The following is a 12,538-nucleotide window of genomic DNA, read 5'->3' on the forward strand; positions in this document are numbered from 1 at the left end:
CCTACAAGTTATATATGTTAGAACAGCAAAACTTTGTACCTACAAGTTATATATTTTAGAACAGCAAAACTTTTTACCTACAAGTTATATATTTTAGAATAGCAAAACTACTTACCTACAAGTTGTATATTTTATAACAGCTGCAAAGCTAATTACCTTCAAGTTATATATTAGCTAAAAACTGCCAAACTACTTGCCTACAAGTTTTAAACAGTTGACCGTTGACGGCTGTCGCGGCTGCTGCTTGCTGTAATTACTATAAAAGTATTTTAGTTGTTAATTATTTTCATAGTTTTGTAAAAAGTAGTTAACTCAACTGCTGCAGCCAGCAGATAGGCAGTAAACCTGCATATAGAAGTTATATATTTATAGCAACAAAAATACTTACCTACAAGTTATATATTTTATAACAGCAAAACTTTTTACCTACAAGTTCAATATTTTAGAACAGCAAAACTTTTTACCTACAAGTTATATATGTTAGAACAGCAAAACTTTGTACCTACAAGTTATATATTTTAGAACAGCAAAACTTTTTACCTACAAGTTATATATTTTAGAATAGCAAAACTACTTACCTACAAGTTGTATATTTTATAACAGCTGCAAAGCTAATTACCTTCAAGTTATATATTAGCTAAAAACCGCCAAACTACTTGCCTACAAGTTGTATATTTTATAACAGCTGCAAAGCTAATTACCTTCAAGTTATATATTAGCTAAAAACCGCCAAACTACTTGCCTACAAGTTTTAAACAGTTGACCGTTGACGGCTGTCGCGGCTGCTGCTTGCTGTAATTACTATAAAAGTATTTTAGTTGTTAATTATTTGCATAGTTTTGTAAAAAGTAGTTAACTCAACTGCTGCAGCCTGCAGATAGGCAGTAAACCTGCATATAGAAGTTATATATTTTATAGCAACAAAAATACTTACCTACAAGTTATATATTTTATAACAGCAAAACTTTTTACCTACAAGTTCAATATTTTAGAACAGCAAAACTTTTTACCTACAAGTTATATATTTTAGAACAGCAAAACTTTGTACCTACAAGTTATATATTTTAGAACAGCAAAACTTTTTACCTACAAGTTATATATTTTAGAATAGCAAAACTACTTACCTACAAGTTGTATATTTTATAACAGCTGCAAAGCAAATTGCCTTCAAGTTATATATTAGCTAAAAACCGCCAAACTACTTGCCTACAAGTTTTAAACAGTTGACTGTTGACGGCTGTCGCGGCTGCTGCTTGCTGTAATTACTATAAAAGTATTTTAGTTGTTAATTATTTTCATAATTTTGTAAAAAGTAGTTAACTCAACTGCTGCAGCCTGCAGATAGGCAGTAAACCTGCATATAGAAGTTATATATTTTATAGCAACAAAAATACTTACCTACAAGTTATATATTTTATAACAGCAAAACTTTTTACCTACAAGTTCTATATTTTAGAACAGCAAAACATTTTACCTACAAGTTAAGTTTTATATTTTAGAATTGCAAAACTACTTACCTACAAGTTGTATATTTTATAACAAAACTACTTGTCTAAAAGTTATATATATTATAACAGCAAAACTACTTGTCTAAAAGTTATATATATATTATAACAGCAAAACTACTTACGTACAAGTTATATATTTTATAACAGCAAAGGACTGTTCTTTGTGTGTAAACTAAGAGTTAAGATGGCACTTAGTAAAATTAGTGTGTCTGAGCTAAAGCAATTACATTTTTCAACGTTGCCCATGGAAAGAAAACTTGAAATTAAAATGCTCAGGCCAACACCTAGGCTTAACCTTACCCAGGTGACAAAATGTAAAACTAGAGATTTCAAAAGAGAATTCAAACCTGAGGTATATGATAAATATCCATGGATTTGTGGTTGTGAATTATCTAACAGGCTCTTTTGTTTTTATTGTCTCCTGTTTGCAAAACAAAGTGGGGATTCAAGCTGGCTGAGTTATGGTGTCGCCGATTTATCACATTTAAGTAAAAAAATAAATAAACATAGTTGCTCCCAATAACATTTAAACTCCACATTAGAGTTTAATTTGTTAGGAAGGGTTGATATTCGACAACAACTTGACAGTGCATATCGTTTAAATATTAAAAAACATAATGAGCAAGTAACGAAAAATCGTTATGTTCTTTCCAAAATAATTAATTGTATTTTATTTTGCGGCGCATTTGAACTTGCACTTCGAGGACATGATGAACGCGAGGATTCATTAAATCCAGGCATTTTCAGAGGTCTTATAAACTTCTCAGCAGAACTTGATGCATCTCTAAAAGAACATCTCGCTAGTGCCACTGTTTTTAAAGGGACTTCAAAAGAAATTCAAAATGATTTATTAGACTGTATGCTTACTGTTTGCCAGAACCAAATAAAAAAGGAAATCTCACAAGCAAGTTTTGTAGCAGTGATAGCAGATGAAACTACTGATGTTTCATCTGCCTTCCAATTGGTTGTTGTTTTTTGATACATTATAGGTAACGGTCAACCGGTTGAGAGATTCTGGGAATTCACTAATCCAGCTGGACATGATGCAGAATCTATAGCTACATGTATCCAAAATACTTTGAAAAAAGTTATAGACAACCCCGTAAAATTGATATCCCAGAGTTACGACGGTGCAAGCGTGATGAGTGGTCAGCATGCAGGTGTTCAGGCTATAATTAAACGTACCTACAAGAATGCACATTTTGTGCATTGCTACGCACATCAACTCAATTTGATTGTCAGCCAAGCAAGCAGTTAGAATCAACAAGTTAGAGTATTTTTTTCTAACCTAAGTGACATTACTAACTTTTTTAGTAACTCGCCACAACGGATAGCTATTCTAGATGAAACTGTTAGAAGAAGGATACCTCATGGTTCAGCCACCAGGTGGAATTTCAAGAGTCGAACCGTCAATACAGTGTTTGAAAACAGGGAACAGTTAATTGAATGTATGGAAAAAATAGAGTCAACATCGAAAAAAGAAATAGCAATAAATCAAGCAGGGGCTATTCGGCGTATGTTACAAGACTCAGTATTTGTGTTTTGGCTTTCAGTTTTTCACAATATTATGCCACATGTAGATGTGTTATACAACCAACTTCAGAAAACACTAACAGACGCGGCACTTATTCGAAAACATGTTAACACTTTCCAGCAGACAATGGAAAACGAAAGGAAAAGAATGGACACAGTGATCATGACGATATCAGAAACAGAGGAAACATCAAGGAAAAGGAAGAGAGAACATATTCACATTGCTCAGACTGTGGCAGCTAAAGAGATATGCGATGTTATCACGAATCAAGTAAAAGATAGATTTTCTTTTATAACTCACTACTCGGCTGTTTCTCTCCTCCAAGCTGAAAAATTTGCAGATTACGAGAAAATTTTTCCAAATCAGCTTCTTGAACAAACATCAGCTGTTTATGACATATTACAGAAAGATCGCCTGAAATCGGAACTAGGAGTAATTTACAGAAGACCAGATTTCCGAAATATGAATGGTGCCATCAGTCTTCTACAGTTTGTAATAGAAAATAACTTGGACAGTACTTTCTCGGAGACCTACAAACTATTGCAAATTATTTCGACTATTCCAGTGACAACTGCTGAGGCTGAGAGATGTTTCTCAACTTTAAAACGAGTTAAGACATTTCTAAGGAGCACCATGACCGAGGAAAGACTGACTGCTCTAGCTATGCTCACAATTGAAAAACAATTGATCAATGACATGCCTACATTCACCGAAAATGTTATTGATTTATTTTCATCAAAAAAATACCTTCGGATTGAGTTAATTTACAAAAATTGTACTTGAGTTATCAACATTCTGTTTTAATCTTTACCTTTGAAGTTAATTATTAAGCACTAGTGTAATAGAAATAATCTTCTTTTGTAGAAAGTAAAATGTTGGCGTATTTATCTTAATGTTGCAACGGCCTTTGGCAGCATTGCCTAATATCGAACACTGGGGGCTAGGGCAACAATAATTGAGATGTGGTTTTATTTCTCTATAAAGTGGAAGGTTCTTTAAATCCAGGAATATATATATTTTCATAAATTTACATTCAAGATACTTATTATTTTGCAGCTTTGATTAATCATTTGGTTAATATATATGTTATCATATAATTTAACTGAGCATGTATATTTTAAGACTAGACATGGGTATACTGAAGAGTATGGATTCTTGTATATTAATTTAAATATTAGACATGGTCATAATATTAAATATTATAAATATATATATATATATATATATATATATACTTACTACTGATAATATCTTAAGAGATTAACTTAATAGTCATTTTGCAAACATGATCTTCTTTTTATTGTCTCCTGTTTGAAAAACAAAGTGGTGATTCAAGTTGGGTGAGTTATGGTGTCGCCGATTTATCACATTTAACTCCAAAAATATAAATAATTGCTACCAATCACATTTATACTCCCCATTAGAGTTTAATTTGCTATGAAAGATTGATATTCGCCAACAACTTGTCAGTGCATATTGTTTGAATGTTAAAAAACACAATGATCAAGTAACCACAAATCGTTATGTTCTTTCCAAAATTATGAATTGTATTCTATTTTCCAGCGCATTTGAGCTTTCACTTCGAGGACATGATGAACGCGATGATTCATTAAATATTGGGAGACTTAAAAGGATTGTAATTTAATACTTAGTTAGTATGATACTAATAATCAGCTATACTATTAACTATTTGAAATCAATTGATTAATCATTTCATATTCTGATATTACATTGCATTTAATTAGAATACTGTAGTGATTCATTTATTGTAACGATATTTATATTTCATTATTATACCACTTTACTATAAATATATTCCATATTTGAAGTCATTCCTTAATAAAGTATAGGAGTATATAAAACTATATGAAAATTAGGTACAAGTCATTTCATATGAAATTTTGTCTTCTATATGCTTGCATCGATTCTGAGCTAGAAAACCTTTCCAGATGTATATGTGGATTCACACCTTCAAAAGTATTGTTAGTCTCATCATTTGTATATCATACAAGGGATAATTACTTACTTTCCTGAAGATTGAGCATATCAGAACTAAAGTACAGAATTGTTTCTCTGTCACCCCAGAGAGGTAACATGGTTATCTTGTTTGTAGAGATCTAATTTCATTAAGCGATGAAGTAAAGAATCTTTTGAAGCTTAAACTTTAACAAATGTTCCCTTTGTATATTTTTTAGATATCCTGCCTGTGAGCTGTATTGGAGCATATTGATGTTACATTTCATAAAAATATATTTCATATCTGAGTACATTACTTTAATAGAGTTTGTGTGCATGAAATCATATACAGTTGTATGAAAAAGTTTAGGCACCTCTGACAATTTCCATGATTTTCAGTTATAAATAATTGGCTGTTTGGATCAGTAATTTCATTTTGATCTATCAAATAAATGAAGGACACAGTAAAAATTCAGTAGTGAAATTAGGTTTATTGGATTAACAGAAAATGTGCAATATGCATCAAAACAAAATTAGACAGGTGCATACATTTGTGCACCCTTGTTATTTTGTTGATTTGAATACCTGGAACTACCTAGCACTGATTAATTGGAATTTGGAAGACAAAATTGGTCTGGTGAGCCCATTAAGCCTTAAACTTCATAGACAGGTGTATCCAATCATGAGAAAAGGTTTTAAGGTGGCCAATTGCAAGTTGTTCTCTATGACTCTCCTCTGTAGAGTGGCAACATGGGGGCCACAAAACAACTCTCAAATGACCTAAAAACAAAGATTGTTCAACATCATGGTTTAGAGGAAGGCTACAAAAAGCTATTACATAGATTTAAGATGTCAGTGTCCACTGTGAGGAACATAGTCAGCATGGTGAGGATATGGAAGACCACAGGCACAGTTCTTGTTAAGGCCAGAAGTGGCAGGCCAAGTAAAATATCGGATAGGCAAAGAATGATAAGAACAGTCAAAAACAGTCCACAGACCACCTCCAAAGACCTGTACTACTGGGAATATTGTTGAGGGTCTCATGGATTCCACTCAATATCAGCAGATACTTGAGAATAATGTTGAGGAATCAGTCACAAACTTCAGTTGAAGTTACCCCCAGGCCGGGGCTGGATATCTCAAGAAGACGATGACCAAAAACACTGCTGTTTCAAATGGGTGGGGCCATTTGATGGGCGTGACTTTTGCAAAGGGGTGTGGCTTTTAAAAATGGGTGTGACTTGTTAAAAGGGGCGTGGTTTTTAAAAAAGGGGGCGTGTTTTCCAAAGGGGCGTGGCTTTCTAATAGGGGCAGGGTCTTGTGCACCCCCATCCTAAAAATTCACCAGCCAATTTGACTTACAATGGTATACATAGCAACAGTGCTAACATCCCCTACTGGGACTTTCAGTGACAATTAAACAGTGCACATGTGGGGCTCATCACCACCTATAAACTACATCTCACATAGGACTTGCTTAATGTATCAGGTTTATCATCATTGAATATTAAACCAATATAGGCCTGTGTGAATACATTGCAAAAATAATGACCAGAAAATAAAATTAAGAACATTTGTACTGCAATAAAGCAATAAAGCATGACATATTAAACATATTTTTGCAGATATCTGAGAACCACCCTGGTTCTCCCTGGTATCTATTCCAGGTATGGTAGCACAATAGAATACTGTATCTATAGACAGATAAAATAAGTAATAGAAAAAAAACTAAAAACTAAAGATACAGATAGCAATGTATCTCCTCTTGTTGGCATAGACTATTGTATTGATAGGTGCATAGAGTGCATATGATATGCGTTTGCATCAGCAGTGGCACAATCTTCCTCCGGTCACATCCATAGATGGGTAGATACAAATGGATAGATATAATTTCATATACATTCATCCATAATACCTCCCAGACTTCAGGTCATGTTGGTATTATCTGTGCTAAGGGTGACATTATATAGCAGGTACTCTCAAGTACCCCACCTGCAGATCCCCTCCACTGGATCAGGGTCCCCATATGATAGCCCTAGTGGACAGGCAGCATCCCAAGATCCCCGACTTCCTGGCCCTGTTGAACTTTGCAGGGTGGTTAAATGATTGCCCCCAAATTTCTAGAACCACCCTGTTCTTCACGTTTCTATTATTAGAACGTAAAGAACTTTTGAGCATCAAAATATCAGTTATATTAGACGCTAAATTGGTGACATTAAAGGAACAAAAAAGTGTAAATTATTGCACTGGAATTTTAACCTGTGGCTAAATACACAGTTAAAGTCAGCTCCAGAGTAGCAATGCACTACTGGTAACTAGCTGAACACATCTGATCAGTCAATGATGTGCGCAGATGTGCGCCGCTACCAATCACCAGCTAGCTCCCAGTAGTGCATTGCTGATCCTAAGCCCACCTAGGATTGCTTTTTCAACAAATGATACCAAGAGAACAAAGTCAATTTGATAACATCAGTCTTATAAAATTGCATAATCTGTCTGAAACATAAAAGTTTATTATTGATTTCCATGTCTCTAACTAGTGCATGCAGTTCTGTCTGGTATTGGGGTGGTTACAGTACAGCAAGCGGAACTTATAAATACTCTATTTTATTGTTTTTTTTTACAGTTTTTAAGTTTGTGCTAGAGAGGACTGTTTCATAGAGTACAGGTGTGTATGTGTTTTTTATATTTATATTTTTATTAATTGAAAGTGTTTTTGTGATGCAGCATTCTTCACAAGTGAACTTGTCCTAGTTGCTGAGGGGTGAACAGTTACAAGAGGAGTGCAGCTTAACCGATTATAATTAAAGTGAATCACAACCAGCAGATATGAGTACAGATATGAATTTCACATTGTGAAAGTTGTGATTTCCAGAAGATATTAATTAAACCTAGGCCACTGATTTTTTCAGAAGCAAAAGGTGACTTTTTTTTATTTATTTTTTTTATTCAAAAATGGCAATAAAAATGGTACCAATAATTTGACATTGAGTCCACAATTGGTTAAATAATAGAGACCCACTAGGTGACATTTTATCAGTTGTAAACTCAGTCCAGTGGTGAATATAACTATTTTATTAATGCAAGGAGAGCACAACTATGTATTAATGTAACAAATTTTAATAAAAACACATACATTAGGACAAAAAAAAAAAAAAAACTGGGTTGAGTCCAGATAGTTATAGCTGTGTTCAAAAATCTGAGCAGAAAACTTGGTGATACACGTGATTTGCAAAAAGTGTAAAAATATTTAAAAATCCAAATGGTCCAAAATAAAAATAAAAATAAAAATGCATTAAAAATGTGTAAAAATGTGTAAACAACCTTTACTGTAGTAAATGTCCCAACTCCAAAAAATAAAGAATTGTAAATTCCAATGGAATGAAAAATGACAAAGTGTTAATGCTCCAATTAGTGGATAATAAAATGTTGTGAATATGTGGTTCTTCAAATCCTGTGAAAAAGAAATAATAAAAAGGATAACAATACAGACAAAAGGTGAGGAGACATAAGTAAGGGATGGAAGTGTATATAAACAGGATGGCGATATAGAGAAGAGGCGGGGAGACATAAGTAAGGGATGGGATTGTAGATAAACAGGATAAAAATACAGAGACAAGGTGAGGAGACATAAGTAAGGGATGGGAGGGTAGATAAACAGGATGGCGATACAGAGAAAAGGCGGGGAGACATATATAAGGGATAGGATTGTAGATAAACAGGATGGCGATACAGAGAAAAGGCGGAGAGACATAAGTAATGGATGGGATTGTAGATAAACAGGATGGCGATACAGAGAAAAGGCGGAGAGACATAAGTAATGGATGGGATTGTAGATAAACAGGATGGCGATACAGAGAAGAGGCGGAGAGTCATAAGTAATGGATGGGATTGTAGATAAACAGGATGGCGATACAGAGAAGAGGCAGAGAGACATAAGTAATGGATGGGATTGTAGATAAACAGGATGGCGATACAGAGAAGAGGCGGAGAGACATAAGTAATGGATGGAATTGTAGATAAACAGGATGGCGATACAGAGAAAAGGCGGAGAGACATAAGTAATGGATGGGATTGTAGATAAACAGGATGGCAACACGGAGAAGATGCGGGGAGACATAAGTAATGGATGGGATTGTAGATAAACAGGATGGCAATAGAGAGAAGAGGTGGGGAGACATTAGTAATGGATGAGATTGTAGATAAACAGGATGGCGACACGGAGAAGAGGTGGGGAGACATAAGTAAGGGATGGGATTGTAGATAAACAGGATGGCGATACAGAGCAAAGGCGGAGAGACATAAGTAATGGATGGGAGGGTAGATAAACAGGATGGTGACACGGAGAAGAGGTGAGGAGACATAAGTAAGGGATGGGATTGTAGATAAACAGGATGCCGATATAAAGAAGAGGCAGGGAGACATAAGTATGGGATGGGAGCATAAAGAGATAACATGGAAGGTTTGAAAGGAGTAATATGACAACACACAACAAATGGCAGTAAAAATTACCTCTAGATTGTAAATCTTAGAGCTTTTCTACTTCTGATGATGCATTTTGAATAACATCTCCCCTTGTTTTGTACAATTTAAACTAACAGTAAATACCTTGAGATTTCTATATAAAATGTTTATCAATCCAAACTTTCCAGCACCTGGGAGCAGTGATAGTGTGCCAGCTCAGAGGGTAATGCACAATATCCTCCAGCAATAAATCACCAACAAAACCGAACAGCACCACCAGTCTCTTCAACAGATTTATTAAAGCTTGTGCAGCTTAAACAGCCAGACCACAAAACATACAACGTTTTGGAGCTAGTCCTTAGTCATGTATGGTTACACCTGGAGTTAACATGCCTTAAAAACCCTCCAAACCACCCCCACCCCCCCCACCCCCACCCCAACACGCCTGCTCTACCTGTGGTGCTGCCACCTAGCGGGCCTGCACCTAATGTCTAACAGCTTACAAATTTATAACAATGAAAAAAAAATATATGTATAACAACACATAGTCAATATTGAAAGGCTGAACAAAGAGGGGAACAATTCTTAACAAAAGGAAATACCCAATACAAGAGAAGATCACAGAGTGTATATAATTCATCACAACTCACATTTATATTACAGACCTAGAGATAAATCCAGTTCCCTATTCATCACTTTAGGATACATAGTTCCAAGTTTACTAATCCAAGAGGCCTCCCTTCTTTTTAAAATTGTAATCCTATCACTACCTCTCCTGGGGCACTTAAAGGGAAATGAAACCCAAAAATTGTCTTTATGATTCAGATAGAGAATACAATTTTAAATAACTTTCCAATTTACTTATGTTATTTAATTTGCTTCCTTCTCTTGTTATACTTTGCTGAAAGGTTTAGCTAGGCAAGCTCAGGAGCAGCAGAGAACCTAGGCTCTAGCTGCTGATTGGTGACTGCATATATATATCGATTGTGATTGGCTCACCCATGTGTTCAGTTAGAAACCATAAGTGCATTGCTGTTCCTTCAACAAATGATACCAAGAGAATGAAACAAATTAGATAATAGAAGTAAATTAGAAAGTTGTTTACAATTGTATTCTCTATCTGATTCATGAAAGAAAAAATTGGGGTTTCATGTCCCTTTAACATGTTCTAAAATTTGAAATCTAAGTTGACTTAGATTATGACCAGCAGTTAAAAAAATGGTTGGCTACAGGTGCATCTGTTTTTTTGTCCTAATATTGCTCTTATGTTGATTAATATGTTGATGTAGCGTCATTGTATACTTCAATTACACATGAGGCAGGTATTGGAGCTGTGGGGAAAATGAGTCAGGATGATAGATATACTCCCTTACAAAAGGAGTTTATTTTACAGTTATAAAATATTGTCCTGAGTTGTAATTACTTTCTGTTTGGGGACCATTATTACCTACAGCTCCAGGGTACGGCCATGGGTTCCAATGTTGCCCCTACATACGCCAACATATATGAAAGTCTATGAAGAATATTTTGTATACAGTCATCCATTATTATTGTCATATGGCACCACCTGGTGGCGATATATAGATTACATTTTTGGCGTGTGGCTGGGCAACATTGGAGCCCTGGAGAAGTTTGTGAATTACTTGAATTCTGCAACCTGCCACATCAGGTTTAAATTGGTGTCTAGTGAAGAGAGAGTGGTCTTTCTTGATAATATGGTTTTGAAAAATACCCATGATCTTGTAGTTGATTTACACAAGAAAGAGACTGTAACACTCTTCTTCACTACACCATTGCCTTCTCTGATTAGATCTCTTCCCAAGAGCCAACTCTTGAGAGTAAGGCGAATTGTTTCTGAAACTGGTCCAGTGAAACAGAGACTGGCTGAGATGGGTGATCGTTTCAGGCAAAGGGGGTATCCAACTGAATTAATACAAAGAGAGATTGAGAATGTTTTTGAAATCCCTAGACAATCCCTATTGGAACAGAAAGCGGTTGGGGCTAAGAGGAAGTCTAATATATTGGTATTTGTTAGCCAATATTCCCAGTTGAGCAATAAGATCCATAAGATTCTATTTAAAAACTGGCACATATGGCAGACATGTAATCCTGAAGTTGAAGAATTTAGTGAACCCCCAATGCCTGCCTATAGGAGGGGTAGGAATTTGAAAGATGAGCTGGTACATGTTGATTTTGGTCCTTCTAAGGCCATAGTTTCAGGGGTACATTGGTAAGAAGAATGTAGGCAGTTTTCCCTGCCTTAATTGCTCTAATTGCAATAGTATAATTAAAGGTCCTATTTTCTGTCATTTGAGTACAGGGAAAAAATTCGGAATCAGGGGACACTTTACTTGCAACACAGATTTTGCGGTTTACTACATTAAATGCCCATGTGGGCTAGGGTACATTGGAGAGACCACCCGCACTGTCCGTGAACGTATTAATCAACATAAGAGCAATATTAGGACAAAAAAAAAAACAGATGAACCCTGTAGTCAACCATTTTTTAACTGCTGGTCATAATCTAAAATTTTGAAAAAAAGGAGGCCTTTTGGATTAGTAAACTTTGTATCCCAAAGCGATGAATAGGGAACTGGATTTATCTCTATGTCTGTAATATAAATGTGAGTTGTGATGAATTATATACACTCTGATCTTCTCTTGTATTGGGGTATTTAGTTTTGTTAAGAATTGTTCCCCTCTTTGTTCAGCCTTTCAATAGTGACTATGTGTTGTTATATATTTTAATGCTGTTAGACATTAGGTGCAGGCCCACTAGGTGGCAGCACCACAGGTAGATCAGGTGTGTTGGGTGTGTGTTTTGGAGGGTTTTTAAGGCATGTTAACTCCAGGTGTAACCATACATGACTAAGGACTAGCTCAGAAACGTTGTATGTTTTGTGGTCTGGCTGTTTAAGCTGCACAAGCTTTAATAAATCTGTTGAAGAGACTGGTGGTGCTGCTCGTTTTTGTTGGTGATATATAAAATGTTTAGTTATGCATGTTAAAACATCTTTGCAACATACTTTCAGAATTTATTTTTACCCTAGCACTAAAAAGTTGCAGATATTCTAAT

Source organism: Bombina bombina, chromosome 8 (assembly GCF_027579735.1).
Source record: "Bombina bombina isolate aBomBom1 chromosome 8, aBomBom1.pri, whole genome shotgun sequence".
NCBI classification, from domain to species: domain Eukaryota; kingdom Metazoa; phylum Chordata; class Amphibia; order Anura; family Bombinatoridae; genus Bombina; species Bombina bombina.